Source organism: Mesocricetus auratus, unplaced genomic scaffold, assembly GCF_017639785.1.
Source record: "Mesocricetus auratus isolate SY011 unplaced genomic scaffold, BCM_Maur_2.0 Super-Scaffold_6730, whole genome shotgun sequence".
Classification (NCBI taxonomy): Eukaryota; Metazoa; Chordata; class Mammalia; order Rodentia; family Cricetidae; genus Mesocricetus; species Mesocricetus auratus.
In genome coordinates, this window is record NW_024429184.1 from 59,538,555 (window position 1) to 59,553,772 (window position 15,218).

Here is a 15,218-nt window from a genome sequence, read left to right on the forward strand (position 1 = left end):
GAGGTCAAGATCATGATGAGAAATCCACAGAGACAACTGAACCAAGCTCGTGGAAACTCATTAACTCTATAACGACAGCTGTGGAGCCTCCATGGGACCAAACTAGGCCCTCCGTATGTGGGAGACAGTTGTGAAGCTTGGGCTGTCTGAGGGGCCCCTGACAGTAGGACCGGGATCTATCCCTGGTGCATGAGCTAGTTTGTTGGAGCCCATTCCCTATTGTGGGATGCCACGCTCAGCCTTAATGCAGAGGGAGGGGCTTGGTCCTGCCCCTACTTAATGTGCCAGACTTTCTTGACTCCTCATGGGAGCCCTTACCTGTTGGGAGGAGTGGATGGGGGGAAGCTGGGGGAGGAAAGGCAAGAAGGGTAGGAGGAGGGCTGGAAGGAAGAACTGTGATTGGAATTGTAAAATAAAAATGAATACAATAAATATATGAAATAGTCTTTTTATAACCATGATCAGGACTTCAGACTCTATATTCTAACTCTACTTATAACTGCATAGCTCTTAAAATCTGTAATCATAACTAACAAATAAAATCTCTCTTCCAGAAGATTTACACAAATATTACTATGAAATAAGTTCCTTTATAATTCACTACCAAATATTACTTGAGCACTGTGTTTTCTAGGCATTTTTCTGGATACTGGAACTACAAAGATTTGCCATGTAAGATCTAATGCCCAGCACACAATATAGCTGATTAATATGATGAGGAAAAGGACTATGCCTATCAATAGAAGAGATCAAATGGTAGAGAAAATACCATGGCTTGCACACAAAGTAGAAGAATTATGTCAATAAGTCAAAGAAAATGTTAAATCTAAAACAACAACAACAACAAAATGGTGGTGGCTCACAGGAAGGCAGAGGTAGGTGGCCAGCCTGGTTTACAGAGGGATTTCTAAGCCAACCAGGGTTATATGGTGAAACTCTGCCTCAAAAACCAGAACAACAACAACAAAACCAAAAATATCAAACAAACAAAAAATAGTACATGCATTATGAAATTCTCAAATAATAAAACAGAAAAATATTTATAAGTGAATTAAGAATAATAGTTCTGTAACCTGGTGATCTCTGGTGAATTATGTCTAAAATTCCTAGCCACCTAAGTAACCCTTAGTGAATGAGATCCAGATGTGTTTGATATTGTAAAGAAGTACATCACACAATTTCTCAGAGATTTAGTCACCTTACCTATAAATTATAACAAAAGTTTACCAGATATCCTGGTGCACAAATAACCAGAGTTTGCTTGGAAAAGTTCTTTACCAAAAGTTATGGTTTCTATACTTTCCGTTGTTTGATGACTTGATAAAGTTTTAATTTGTTAGATAGTATCCCTATCACTGGAAATCTAACAAAGTCTAATAATTCTGTTTTTAAAGTACTATTATGAATGACCACAAGAGGTCTCTAGATTTTAAGAAAACAACATTCCTTGCTATTTTTCTTTCTGGACAAAATTAGAAAAGAGATACAGTGATATTTTCCAGTGAATAAATTTAATCAATTAAGCAATATTAAAGGCAGATTTTCCAAATTTAACAAAAGAACATGTTTTGTACATATAGGAAAATAAGATTCTTCCCACTTTCTCTTGAGGGTAGCACCACTAATAGGCACCCAGGAACCGGGTTGCCATGTCAGGGATCTAGATCATGGGAATCTTGTAGGATTTGTAAGTGAAGTGCACATAGGAAAAAGGAAGGGAGCATTCATTCGCATTGACATGTAGGTACAAGCAAGTATCACGTGACCAAGACATGAGCTGCCCAAAGGCACACTGTGCACAAGGTAAACAGTGATTAGTGCCATGACAAAGCTACTGTACACCAGAGGGATTCTGTGACTAACATGGAGAAGTTAGGCAAGGATCACTGTGCATACTGTGAGAAAAAGGAAGGTGCTTATTTAGAAACTTTTCTTAAGAGTTTTTATCTTGAATGTGAACGCAACTAAACAGTCTACAGAACTCTGCTAAAATATAAAGAATTTAGTTTAATATTAACACTATTAGTCATTTCTGGAAAACAGAAAATTAATTAGATAATGAAAGGTATCAACAGTCACTTAAAACTAGGGTCTCTTGAATCAATAAACTGTAGTGGGGAATAAATAGTATTTGCACTTGGAGGAAAAAATATCAGAGGAAATAGTTTAGAGACTCTTCCCCCCCCCACTAACAAATCTTACCTAATTCACAGGAACCTAATTACTGGCATGGGTTAAAGCAGAGCAACCCAGTTCCTGAGTATTCAGTTAGTATTAATACTGAATACTGCTACCATAAAGAGAAAGTGGAGACAATTCTAATTTTCTATGTACATAACAGATTTCTAATTTTTGAAAATCCACTTTTAAAGTGGCTTAAGTATTGTTTGAATAAGGTTATAGACAGCTTATTTATTTCATGAAGAACTTCAATGGTTCAGCATAGGCTGACTTCCAGATTTTGCGTATCATAGCAGTTCTTAAAGAGCTGTCCCTCTGAAGAGCTGTTTATCACCACCTGGGAATGTGTTACATGGATACCCATTTTCATGAGCCTTCATCTCTGGGGGCAAGACCCAGGCATGGTACTTCAGCAAGCCTCCAGCTTTCTCCCATAAACATCAAATTTGACAACTACCTACTTAATGTATCTTTAACCAGCGATTCTCAGCTTCCTGTCTGATCCGTAGAACTTGTAAAGCAGAAAAGCAGGTGAGAGTCAAAAGACAGACATCATACCAGTCACAATAGGCAATAACTTGGAACAATTTTAAAACAGACAGGAAAGCCCCATGGTACACAACCACCATTTATAATTCTTAGGCTCTAGGTGCCAAGACTGCCACCTTCCCCTGGAAAAGCACGGAAGCTCTTCGGTCACCTGTGAGCAGAAGCCATAGTCACTGATGAATAAGGATAGTGAATTCTGCTTTGGAGTTGACAAACTGTCCCCTTTCAAGAGTCCAGAAGAAACAATTACATTTACCACCAAATACAGCTTACTAATTCAAGAAGGCCTGGTTTTGAGATTACTTCCTTTATAATTATAACCTAATTTTCCAGTCTCCCAAAGAATAATTATTCACATTAGTAATTCACTAATTTATTTTTTGTAGAAAATTCACTCTGAATTCCATTTCTGCTGGGAAGGATCTGGTATCTCTTGTAACTTTTTTTTCCAACTTGACACAAACCTAGACATATCTGAAAAGAAAGAATCTTAGCTGAGAAAATGCCTCCATCAGACTGGCCTGTAGGCAAGTGTGGTGGACACTGTCTTGATTCATGATTGATGTGGGAGGACCCAGTTCATTGTAGACAGTACCACACCCACAGGTGGTCCTGGATTGTATGAGGAAGCAGGCTCAGTGAGCAAGCCACAGGGAGCAAGCAAGTAAGCAGCACCCCTCCATGGTTTTTACATCAGCCCCTGCCCTGGCTTCCTTCATAATGGACTGCGATCTGTGATCAGACATGTAAGCTGAAATTAAAGTCTTTCCTCGCCAACTTGCTTTTAGTCACAGTGTTTTATCACAGCAATAGAAACTCTAACTGAAACATATTTCATCCCCTTTCTCCACTTCTACAGTGATATATGATGCACATATTCAAAATAAACACATGAGCATGAACCACAGGCAAATAACACAAGGAAACATTTGCACTACTTAACTGTTAATGATTGTGTTATGTTTACCAGATACCAAGATGCATGTCAGGGGCTTTGGACGTGGTGGCACACACTTGTAATCCCAGAAGTCATGAAGCAGAGATAGGAGAATCACTACAACTTCAAGACCAAATACAGCAAAATTGTCTCAAAAGAAGACATTATTTTCAAAATAAGTTTCAGCCATTTATAATTTTCAAAAACACATTTGAAATAGTAACTATAAAGTATTAAAGTTTCTAACAAAATAGATAACAAATGACAAAAATCTCTAAATGCTATTCGTAGCTCCTCATGAGTTCCTTCATGCTTGGTTGTGTTAATATTCTGTGATGTCATTTATAACATGAAAATAGGAGGCATCAGAGTCATGGAGAAAGGAGTGTCTTTCTAGTGTGTTTCATTGAAATAAAACCAGTAAGTTGATCCATCCGCCTTTCCTTTGTTGGGGTACTGCGAGTAAAGAGGTCTATTCAGAGGTGATGGCAGCTGTGAAAGTCCCTGGGATATATCAGATACAATCTTGGGACAAGTATATTCCGTAGAGGCCACTTAAGCCTATGTTTTAAACTGTAGCTTTTAATTAGTTGTTTCCTAGAGTGCTTTTCCTACTAATTTAAAATGTGCTTATGCATATTTTAACTATCCTTTCATCATAACTTCACAATGCCAGGAAAGTGCCTATGTCTTACTATTTCTCAGTGATTCGGAGTCTGGCCAGGCACTTTATCATTTCTTTTTTAATTTTAAAGGAATCTTTCAGAGATTTAAGATCATTTGTACATGTCTCTGTAATTCAAATTTAGAGTATTCAATGATACACTGGAGTTTATTTTGTAAATATCCGTAGTATGTGGTTTTCTTTCATTGCTAAATAGAAAGTGGCGGGCTTAATTTGTGTCTGCACTGTCTCTCAGCACATGAGAAAAGGGCACAAAATTCAGAGACATAGCTTTACGGAAAGAGCTAATGTTGTAAGCATTGCTTGATTTTCTTTTGTGAATGTAAAAATAGGACAAGATAAGATTGTGGGCAGAGCAGAGTCTGGGCATCAAATGGCCATCTCTGTTCCTTTGGCATGAACTTCAACACATTGGCATGATTATTTTCTTAGCCACCTAATGTCACCAGGGATGTTGACAGAATAAACACAGGAGCTGGTGCTATTAAAACCTACTCCACTTATCTTCTGGGTCTTAAAAAGACCTCACAGAAGCCGAGTTAACCATGACAACAGAACACAGCACTGATCTTGTGCTGGGCCTGTATCCAAAGCACTTTGTCCTTATTTTTTTTTAAATATGGTATTTTCCAAATAAACACAATACTGTGATCTATAAAGACGAGATGAATATAAATGCTCAGCACATAACAGAGGCACATGACAGCCTGGGGTTGAGCCTGTGCCTATTAAAGCTACGTAAGAGAAACAGGTGACACATGGCCAAGATGAGCCTGCTTCCAGAGCTCTCCTGTGGGGACAGGTTGGAGAGATCAATGAACCGCAAAGATCACACAGAAGGAGCTCAGCTGCATCATTTCAGAGCAGAGACGGTTAACAGAGAAAGAGAAGAGGTTAGATTCAGGTGGCGCTTTGCTTTTGGAAACACATGGTGAGAACCGGCTGCCAGGCTTAGCCTAAAAACTGCAGTCTAGACTCCTGTTGTGTGCAGGTTATGAAAATGTGAGAGCCTGGTCTTGACAATTCCAAGGAGCTAAAGAAGGTGAAGTTGGCAAAACCACAAAACCACAAAAACACAAATGGCCATGCCACATGTGAAAGTGGAAGAGTTATGAAAATGGGCTCATGAAAGTGAAGTACGTAGGCCCCAGAAACAGCTGGTGCCCGCTGGCTTAGCCTTGAAAAGGAAAGATGAGGGACTTTCAAAGGAGAGAGACATCTTCCTCCTGGACCTCCCAGGGCAAAGGTGCTGAATCTGTTCATTCAAGTGCTGAAATCCGATGGGCTTTCTTTAAATAACTGATGACCAAGAGTTCTTTTTTCCACCTTCCTCCTTACGTATGTGCCTTGATTGCTGGGGCAGCTGCAGATAACATCAAGTTCTCAGGCCAGTAGGCAAGCAAGTTCTGGACTCAGATCTCAAGAGCCCTGAGCCAGCTGTCCCAAAAGTCAATTCAGAGTGTCCCCCTGGGGCCAGAAGGATACTGGTATCTCCTTTCTGTGCTCTGTGGTGGGCTCTGTGCTCTGAGCTCTCCTTTTCTCTGTGCTGAGTCACCACTCAGAAACCAAGCGTCTAAGGAGGCATCCGTTTTTGTGCTGGGTTCTGACAAACCCGAGCCACCCATTGCCGCCAAGCAGGCCTATTGGGTGTGTAAATGTGATCCGGCCTGCCTTTCCAGCCTCAGCAGAAGAACTGCATGACCAGATTTATTGCTGTTGCTATTCTAAGGCCTAGATGACGTTTTTCTCCCCTTGTGGCTGAGCACTGCCCGTTCATCTTTCACCACTCCCTCCAAGTCTACAGGGCTAAACCCAGAGATACAAATAGATTCCATCAGGAGGAAAGTTAAAATGAGAAGTTCCTAAGCATTACCAAATGAATGTGGATTGTGCCATCAAAAGCTTTCAATACGACCACCCTGTTTTTTAAATGTGTGCTGTTAGCACCCCACTATTACTCTACAAAGGATTTTCAGAAAGGAATGGAAACACAGCTAAAGAGGAAAAACAACTCAATTGTTCATCACAGCTTAGGAATTAGGCAAATGTTGACTTTAGCACTGCCGGGTGCTGGGAATGTTCACATGTGGCCAGAAGACTTCCAGATTTTCCATTCACCTATGTGCAACTTCAGTCTCTCCACTCTTTCTATGATATTTCTATGATGTGAAAGGGACTAACTAACAAGTCACAGACACTCTACTTAAGGATACAAGAATACAGGGTACAGGTGACGGCTCGTGGTAAGTAACTAATACAGATTTTCTAAAAGAACTTAAGACACATAAATAACCAGTTCTAACATGCATTCTGTGATACACAAGATGAGAGTGATTCTTATTTTGCCAGCTGGAAAAATATCTCTCATCACTCTCATGCCTGGACTCACCTGGTAGATCATCACAGCAGAGTTAAGATACTTCTACATTTAAAAAAAAAGATGCTTCTGCTTCTAAGTATTTCTTTTACTTTCCCAGAAATGCCACTTGAACCATGCACAGAGCAGAGGGTTGCTGAAGCAAGGAGAACAAGGTCTGCGTTTGAATCCCTGTTAGGCCACAGTCTAGACAGAGTCATGTTGAGCCTTTGTGTCACTATGAGGTTAAAGTGATAACAGCAACTACCTTTTAGGTTTCTTGGGGAAACTACATGAGAAAATGTATAAAAACAATTGGAAAATCCAAGGCAGAAAAAGAATACTTGTTTGTCTTTTCAGAGAACGAAAGTTCCAATTCATCTTTCTCTGTCAACTCAGAAAGAATGGCAATACAAGGGTTGGTGCTACAGCTCAGTGGAACTACATTTGTCTAGCATGTGTAAGACCTGACATTCAGCACCACCACCCCCAGCACACACACACACACACACACACACACACTAGGGAATACATACACTGGTACTCCAGATCTGGTATTTCTGGCTGCTGGAGTATTATTCAAAGTGTACTATCAGCAACAGCTTAACTAATTCTCACCTCTAAACTTCATAAACTACAGAATTATTTAAACAGAAGCACTAGCAACAGGGCCTGCTCCTAAAGCAATACATATGTAACTAGAGATGCCATTTATATAAGCATGTTTGCCATGTTTTTGTTGTCTTATCTTCTTTTCAAATGTATACTTCTGTTTCAATGCATCTACTGTGTGTAGAAATTCAAGTATTTTGTGTCTAGAACCAAAACTACTAATCCCAGAGGCCAGTTTCTGCTGAGATGAAAAAGTTCCGGGTTGCCCAGGTAGCTCAGCTACCTCCACTGCAATACAAATCACTGTTGGCTGGCAAATATTCAGTTACCTCTCAACGTCCAAGTTAGGAAAGAAGGTAAAGAATGGATCTAACTTTCTGGTAGTGTGGTACTTTCCTGGTCTCAAGGGAGTGGACCAGCTTTGGGGATAATCCTTCAGTTGTCATTGGCCTCTCTTCTAGTGCCTTGTCCAGCTGGGTCTGTGGAATCTGACCTGTGCTATCTTGGGTCACCCACGGTCACTTCCCGACACAGTCAGGCATGGTCAGCATGTGGCTGTCCAACCCGTCCCATCAAAGCTAACCAAATCTTGGCTCTGTGCCTCTGAAATATAGGGATGTCTTTCCTCTGCTCTTTTTTCACACAGCACCACCACAGGCTACCACCCCGTCATTCTTACCCATTTTAGGTTAGGAGACTATCACCAGCCTCCTCCATATTTCAGCTCTAGCACTCAGGTGACCCAAGGAAGCTTCCAGTAGCTAATGCTCCCCTAAACACAGAATGAGATTTGCTTACAGGTTTATTGAGAAGTGTTCTCTTCAACACCCTGAAGGCCCAAAGCTGATTCTATAGGAAATTCTGGAACTGCAAAAATCCAGTGCCTGTTGGAGAAGGGTTTAGGTAGTATTTTAGGTCCACTGCAAGGTTACCTCTGAGTCTCTGACTGCTTTTCCCTGGGCTGGTGCTGATTATTTTATGAGGTTGATGTCACCCTTCCAGATGTCCAGGAGGGAAATGACTAAGACACTTCAAACCTCAAGCCCTTACTATATCCAGGGGTGAATCTGGACATTTCTATCTATATTCAATCTGCCCCAAACCTTTCCAAACTATGCTGATGGCATACCCTATGTCTTCTCTCATGTTTCCAATTTTCCATATGATTGCCTTTATGAACCAATATTTTTTGCTTGTTTGTTTTGTTGTTGTTTTAACAAAGCCTATATCTTATGAATATTAGCCTTCATCCCTTGTGAGTCACCTTTTCCAAGGGTAAAAATCTGTTTTCAAATGTACTCCTTTGTACATGGTCTTCTCCCACTTAAATGAGCATCACTGTTGATGGACTAGAATAGTTAGGTTAATTTAGAACACTGAAAATCAGCTTTGTTTGACATTTAAAATTTACTAACCTTAACCTGATCAGCATACAGGTGTAGACTATACCCCCTTTTTTTCCTTTTTTATTCTTAGTCACAAAATACAAATCTTCTTTTACTGGCTGTTTTCTACAACAGTATAAAGTATTGAGAACTCTGAGTTTTCCAAATCTTCTTTAAGAACTGTTCCATATGTGCCTAAGGTCACATCCAGAGTTTCCCTGGGATCCAAACACTTTCTAAAATCTGTGAAGAGCATTGAAGACTAGTGAGCAACATGTTTTTCAGCCAGTTGGCTAGGGAAGCAAAGACCACTCCATCCCCTTCTAATCTTGTCTGTCCTGGGTACCAGAGGCAAGAACAACAGGAAATTGTGACCTCACCCATGGTCTGTCCTTACACTCAATCTCTCCTGGCCCCCCCAGACACTGAGTTCTAATGATTCTTTTTAGAGTGTTAGAAGAAACAACTTTCCTTGTCACCATAGCACTATGTGAGAAGAAATAGTTTCCCTTTTTACTTGTAGGGAGTCTGGAAATAATCTGCTCTTTATTTAGGATTGTTTTCCACAAAGGAGAGTTGTCTCCCATGAGAATTCATCCAAGGATCTTGGATTCATCTTAAGGGGCTCTCTTGATTTTTCCCCTCTGGGACTGGCCATGACTTGGTTTGAGGGACTGGTTATGCATTTACTCTCAAACAGACCTTAGCACTGAGTCTTTCTTATTTCTAACTAATGAGAGGCAGGCTGACCATGAATTGTGACATCTCCACCATAGGCAAATGGTGAACTAGAACACTGTGAAAACAAAGGTGTCCTAAAGACAACGTGCTAAAGTCCCCAGGCTTCCAAAAGGATACAAGTGCCTTGGAAGCTGTGCCTCGGTGGGTAGAGCCCTAACATTTGAAAATTCAAAACATCATCTGTCACATTAAATTTGAGTTCTTACTTTTAATATCAATGTTTCAAATTAGTCTGACTTTATATTGACAATAAACTAAAAGCACACAGAGGCAAAGCTTATTTTGTTTATGTATTGAGGTGCACATACATAATGAGTGTATATTGAAACAAAAGTAATAACTTTAAACCACTATAGGAAATGAATCTACATGCATCTTTTTCTTCCACAGCTACTCCTTTTCTAAAGAAAGGGGCCTCAGCTTGCTTCAGGGTATGTATTAGACTAGGTAGAGAAGGTGGGACACAATACTTTCTTCAAATTCTCATAATACTAGCATTCTTCCTCGTTACTTTCCTGTGCCCCACTTCTAGCTAAGGGGGAGAGGACTAATCAGGTTTCCTACTGAGATCTTACAATAAATGCCTTCCTCCCCAGCATCATTCTTCACTGAGACTGTCTCTCATACATTCTCGTTCTCCCTCCCTTCAATGTACAGAGGTCTTTAGCGCAACAGATTGGGTTCTCCTCCAGCTGGTCTACCTACCGGCTATTGGCTACTCATTCTTCAAAGCTGTGTTTAAGCATCCTGTCCTTAGAGAAGCCATTTGCGCAGCATCTATGGAAAAGATGAAATGGAGGTATATAAATGGTTGAATAATGAGTGGCAGATGGGTGGCTGGCTGGCTGGTGAGTGGGTATATAAATGAATGGATGGATGATGGATAAGTGGATATATGGGTGGACAGATGGATGGATGGGAAGGCCTTTCCCAATCTTGCAATTTAACAAAAATAGTCCTTGATTTCTTTAATGATCCCCCTCACTGGATTGTAACTTTTGTGGGGACAGACCTTCTACCCATTATAGGGCCTACTACTTAGAAGATACTTGCCATATACAGCAGCACCAAGCAAATTAAAAGAGGAAAAGCCTCAAGATTATAGTCATCACTGAATAACTACAAACAAAAGGAAACACATCTTCTAACATTTTAAAATATTTTCATTAATATGGAACAATCTAAAAATTTTTAAATAGGTTGGGATGAGATGTCTCAGCAGGTAAAGGTACTTTCTACCAAGCCTGGAGATCTAAGTTCAATTCTCCAGAACCCACATGGTTGGAAGAATGACTCCCACAGTTATCTTTTGTCCTCTACATGATAGTCTGTACACACACACAGATATAGAAGGAGGGAGAAGAAAATATAAAATAAATGGGATAGAAACAGCTAATAGTTGAAGGAAAATAATGTGGCCATTAAGATGAAAGAAAATTACAGACTAATGCAATAATTTTCAGACTGGGGATGTGGCTCAGTTGGTAAGGCCCTGGGTTCAACGGCCACCATTACATAAAACTAGGCATGGTGACACACAGTGCAATGTTAGCATTCAGGAAGAAAAGAAGTTCTAGATCATCCTTGGCTACATAACAAGTTCAAGGCCAGTCTTGGCTACATGAGAATATGTCTCCAAAAGTAAAATAAAACTACTTGTAGACAGTCCACTTAGACACAAAGCATCAACAAAACATGGTCCATAATAAAAAGGAAAATTACTTCAAAGACTACAACCTTTTTTTTAAAACAGCATCCAATCAGTTACTGTTTAGACAGAACAGTTCTTGTATTTATGGATAAGTGGTCAACAAACTAATTTCTCATAATAGTAGTAAAGAGTTGTTTCCTTTATCAGATCATTAAAAAAAGCTTTAGAAGTATGCACAAGAAGTGGTACCAGGATTCCTCAGATGCATCTTCTTCTGTGTTCAGAACTGAGTTTCTTCTATTCCTAAGCTACACAACACATGTAGCAATGATGGAGGAAAAACACCTCTTCCAACTGCTGGTTGGCAGTCAGGACCAGAGGATGGCAAATGTGCCAGGCAGAAATTATCTAGTGAGGACATGGCCATGAGAACCTGTCAGCCACATCAAGGCTACAACTGTCAAATTGATAGGAGTCCCAGGAGCTGAACATCGATACATTGCTCTGTGGTCACCAAAGGGCAGAGTTTCTCTGAGTTTAGGCCAGGCCCTGTGCCTGTTTTCCTCCAAAGTGGGTGAGAGACAGACATCTCAAGATTATCAGTCCCAAGGGACAGCACACTTGAGATTGGACCATAGGTGCTGGGTCAGAAATGAAGACCTCACAAGTGCATTCACTGAGCTACTGTTTTCAGGGTTTTATTAATTGCTGGCTTTCAAGACTCCCTAATCAATGCTTTGTTCTGATTTTCAAATGTACAGCATCCATTGTATATCTCTTTCTAAGAGACATGGTCTAGCCCTTTTGAATTTTGCTTTCAAAATGACAAGAAGGAATTAAACTCACTAAGTATTTTCAGAGATAATTCATGCTAAAAATGATGAAATTGCATTAGGATTCATATGAGACAATCCGAATGCATCTGATCAGTGTACAAAATCATTAGACAATATAACAATGTTTCCTTGAAGAATACTCAAGATTGTTTATTCAAAACCATTTCATGAACCCAATACAAACCCACAGACCCAGAATTCAGAAAAGGACAAACCTGAGCATGTGCATGCATACCTAACAGGTGCCCCCAGGTTAGCAAGGAAGTAATGATTCATCAGAAAAATTCATTAGGATTACATGGAGACTCTCAGAATGATGTTGAACCTGCACAAGATTCTTATAAATGCTCACCACAGTGTCTTTACACTCACTTTGATGAAGAGTCAGGCCGGGCCTAAAGGAATATTTGTCATATGTCTAAAGTATAGAAATGAGGTAGAATTGAGGGTAGGTAAGTACATGGAAATGATAGTTCATACTTATTTCTAGGAAAAGCAAAGCCCATTTCAAAACAGAAATACAGTTGAACTGACATGCGAGTCAGCCTAAAGATGAAGGATTCTGTGTCCACTTCTGTCACAGGCAAGACCACAGTCTAAGAATGGTGTGTTGCGACCCCCGGGAAGGGACCCCCCGACCCGCGGGGGTGAGGTGATGAGGGTCGCTACTAATTTAGTGGGCCTTCACGAGCAGATCCGATCTGGAAATTGAACTTCAAGAGGTTAATGAAATCAGGCTCAAGACAACGTTCGCTGATCAAGAGCCTTTATTTTTTGGGGCGCGCTGGAATTTATAGAGGAAGGACCTCAGGGGGTGGTACAAGCATGTCAATCAAGTCTCAATTCAAATATACACCAAATACGGTAAAGACAAAGCTGTAATTTTCCATCCGTCATTAGTTGCATTCCACAAATGCTTGTCAGCGTAAGTCAGGTGCAGGAATTAGGGAGGGGTAGGAAGTATACAACAGAACACTTTAACCTTTTGTTAACAAAGACAATTACTCTGTAAGGGTACTTCCCTCTGGCTAGGCGGGTGGGCTGCCCTGTGTAAATTTAACTTTAATGGTTAGCCTTTTCCTTTGTCTCAAGGGCATGTGTGCTCGCAGTCACGTAGGCGGAAGGCCAAGAAACGGTTGACAGACTCCATTTTGTTCAAGGTTCTAGCAGTCCCCAACAGTGTGTCAGAACCCACTTGTACCTTCTGGATGGCCTGGGAAGTCTTTGCCCACTTGGGACAGTTAGTTTGGGGAGGTCCTGATATTCACCACGCCTCCACATGGCTTTACCAATGTCACAGAATCATCTACAGACTGGAAGTCTATGCAATTTTGTACACAGGATTGATCTTTAAATAAGACAATAAAATTACTTTATGAAGATTCACATTTCAATTTAATTATTAATAAGTAGTACACTTTCAAGGTTCAAAACGAAAGCAGATCAAATCGCTCTTCAGAGAAGCTCCCATTCCCAACCCCTTGCCTCTTTTTGTTTCCACATACATACAAATACATCAGGAACACCACACACTATACACATTGTCTTATACATTCCTTTTTCCCACCTAGTACAAAGGGGACAGTTTTTTTAAACCATGACAGTACTCAGAGAGTTTCCTCATTGTTTTTCAATAACCAGAATATTTCATTTGAATTGGGTTTTATAAAGTTCTTGATTAGACTTTTCATTGTTATTTTGACCAAGATGCACCTGTGAATGGAAGTGTGTGTGTGTGTGTATTCAAAAATCACATGGTATCTCAAGCAGGCCTCCAAAAGCAGACACTAGTGTAGAATGAGACATATAGGAAATTTACCAGCAGGAACACAGGGCAAGCATAAAAGCCACAGAAAGCAGAAATAGGTGAGGAAGGTTTTACATCCTGATGCATGTAAAGAAAGAACTGTGTAAGAGTCTCAGGCCATAGCAGGCCTTATAGAGTTCCAGCTAGACCAATGGAAAATGGACACTACCACTCATAAGAAGGCCTGTGTTGAAATGGAATGGCCCAACTCCCCTATGATCACACTGTGCTCAGTGGTTGTCTGGCTACAGCTTTGGAAGCATATGTTCTTGGTATAAACACCGTTAGGGTTGAGAGGCACCTATGAGACACTATTCACTCACCTCCCCACTGTGAGCTCTTGGAGATCTAAGTGGTGCGTGCCCATGACCAAAATCTTCTCACATTCAAAGCAGTTCTCATGGAAGCTTTGAAAGGAGGACTTAAAGGGGCAGCAGCAGCCCCTGACTCACCAGTTGCTCTTGAAGCTAAACTGGTTTTCATCCTCTCCCTCCTTAGCAAGTACATTGATAGGTTCTGATTGCTTATCTGGTGGTTTCTGGAGTCAGACCCTTCTAAAAGCCTTACCCTTCTCAGACTAGGGAGGATGCATGTATGCGCCCATATTTACAAAGGGTTAGGGAGATACCCAAAGCACATTTACATACCCATACGTTCTTACACTGTCTTCTCTGCCCTCATGCATAAAAGCCCCTCCTGCTCATGAGGATGGACAATCCCAAGGCAGTTAATGCTCTTTCACATGACGACCTAAAGACCCAGGCAAGGGGGATTTCCAGGCAGCAGACAGTGTCTGAAGCCCAATAGTATTCTTTCTTTGTCCTGTGCCAGGAGTACTTCCCCTTTGGGGAGCCCAAAGTTGCAGAACTGGCAATGTAATTCAGTGGCAGATTGCTAGCTTATCATATATGAGGACCTGGAAAAAGAATAATCCTGAGAAACTCACTGAATCTGACAGCAAGTTGAATACAGTTGCTTCCACCTTTTAGTTCCCCAGTGTAGAGTTGTTACCATTGGGGATAACCCCAAAGAGTAGTTTGATTTAGTGTACACCCAGCACAGCATCCAAAAGGACATGCCATCTCTGCAGGTTATTACCACCAAGGTGGACTTTAGTTGTGAGTTGAGAAAACCATTCCACCATCAGCTCTTCACAGACACTATAGGTATGTGATACTGCACTAATGTGGTAAGGCCAGTGGTCTCCACAATCAGGGATCATTCTAGAACTTCCTTCACTATGCAATGGTCCTAGTAGAACCCATACACAAAATGCCAAGCCTACGGTTTACCTAATCCATAAGGACCTGTCTGGTTTTGTAGTGTTGAGCAGGAAAGTCAAACTCATGCCTAGAATACTTGTCTAGTTAGGATGAACCATTCCTGCTTCCAGGCTGACAGCAACCAGGTAAGTCAACTTGCCACCAAGTAGGCAACTTGTTCTTAGGGAGAGCCTCTGTTTCCGGCAAGCTGGATCA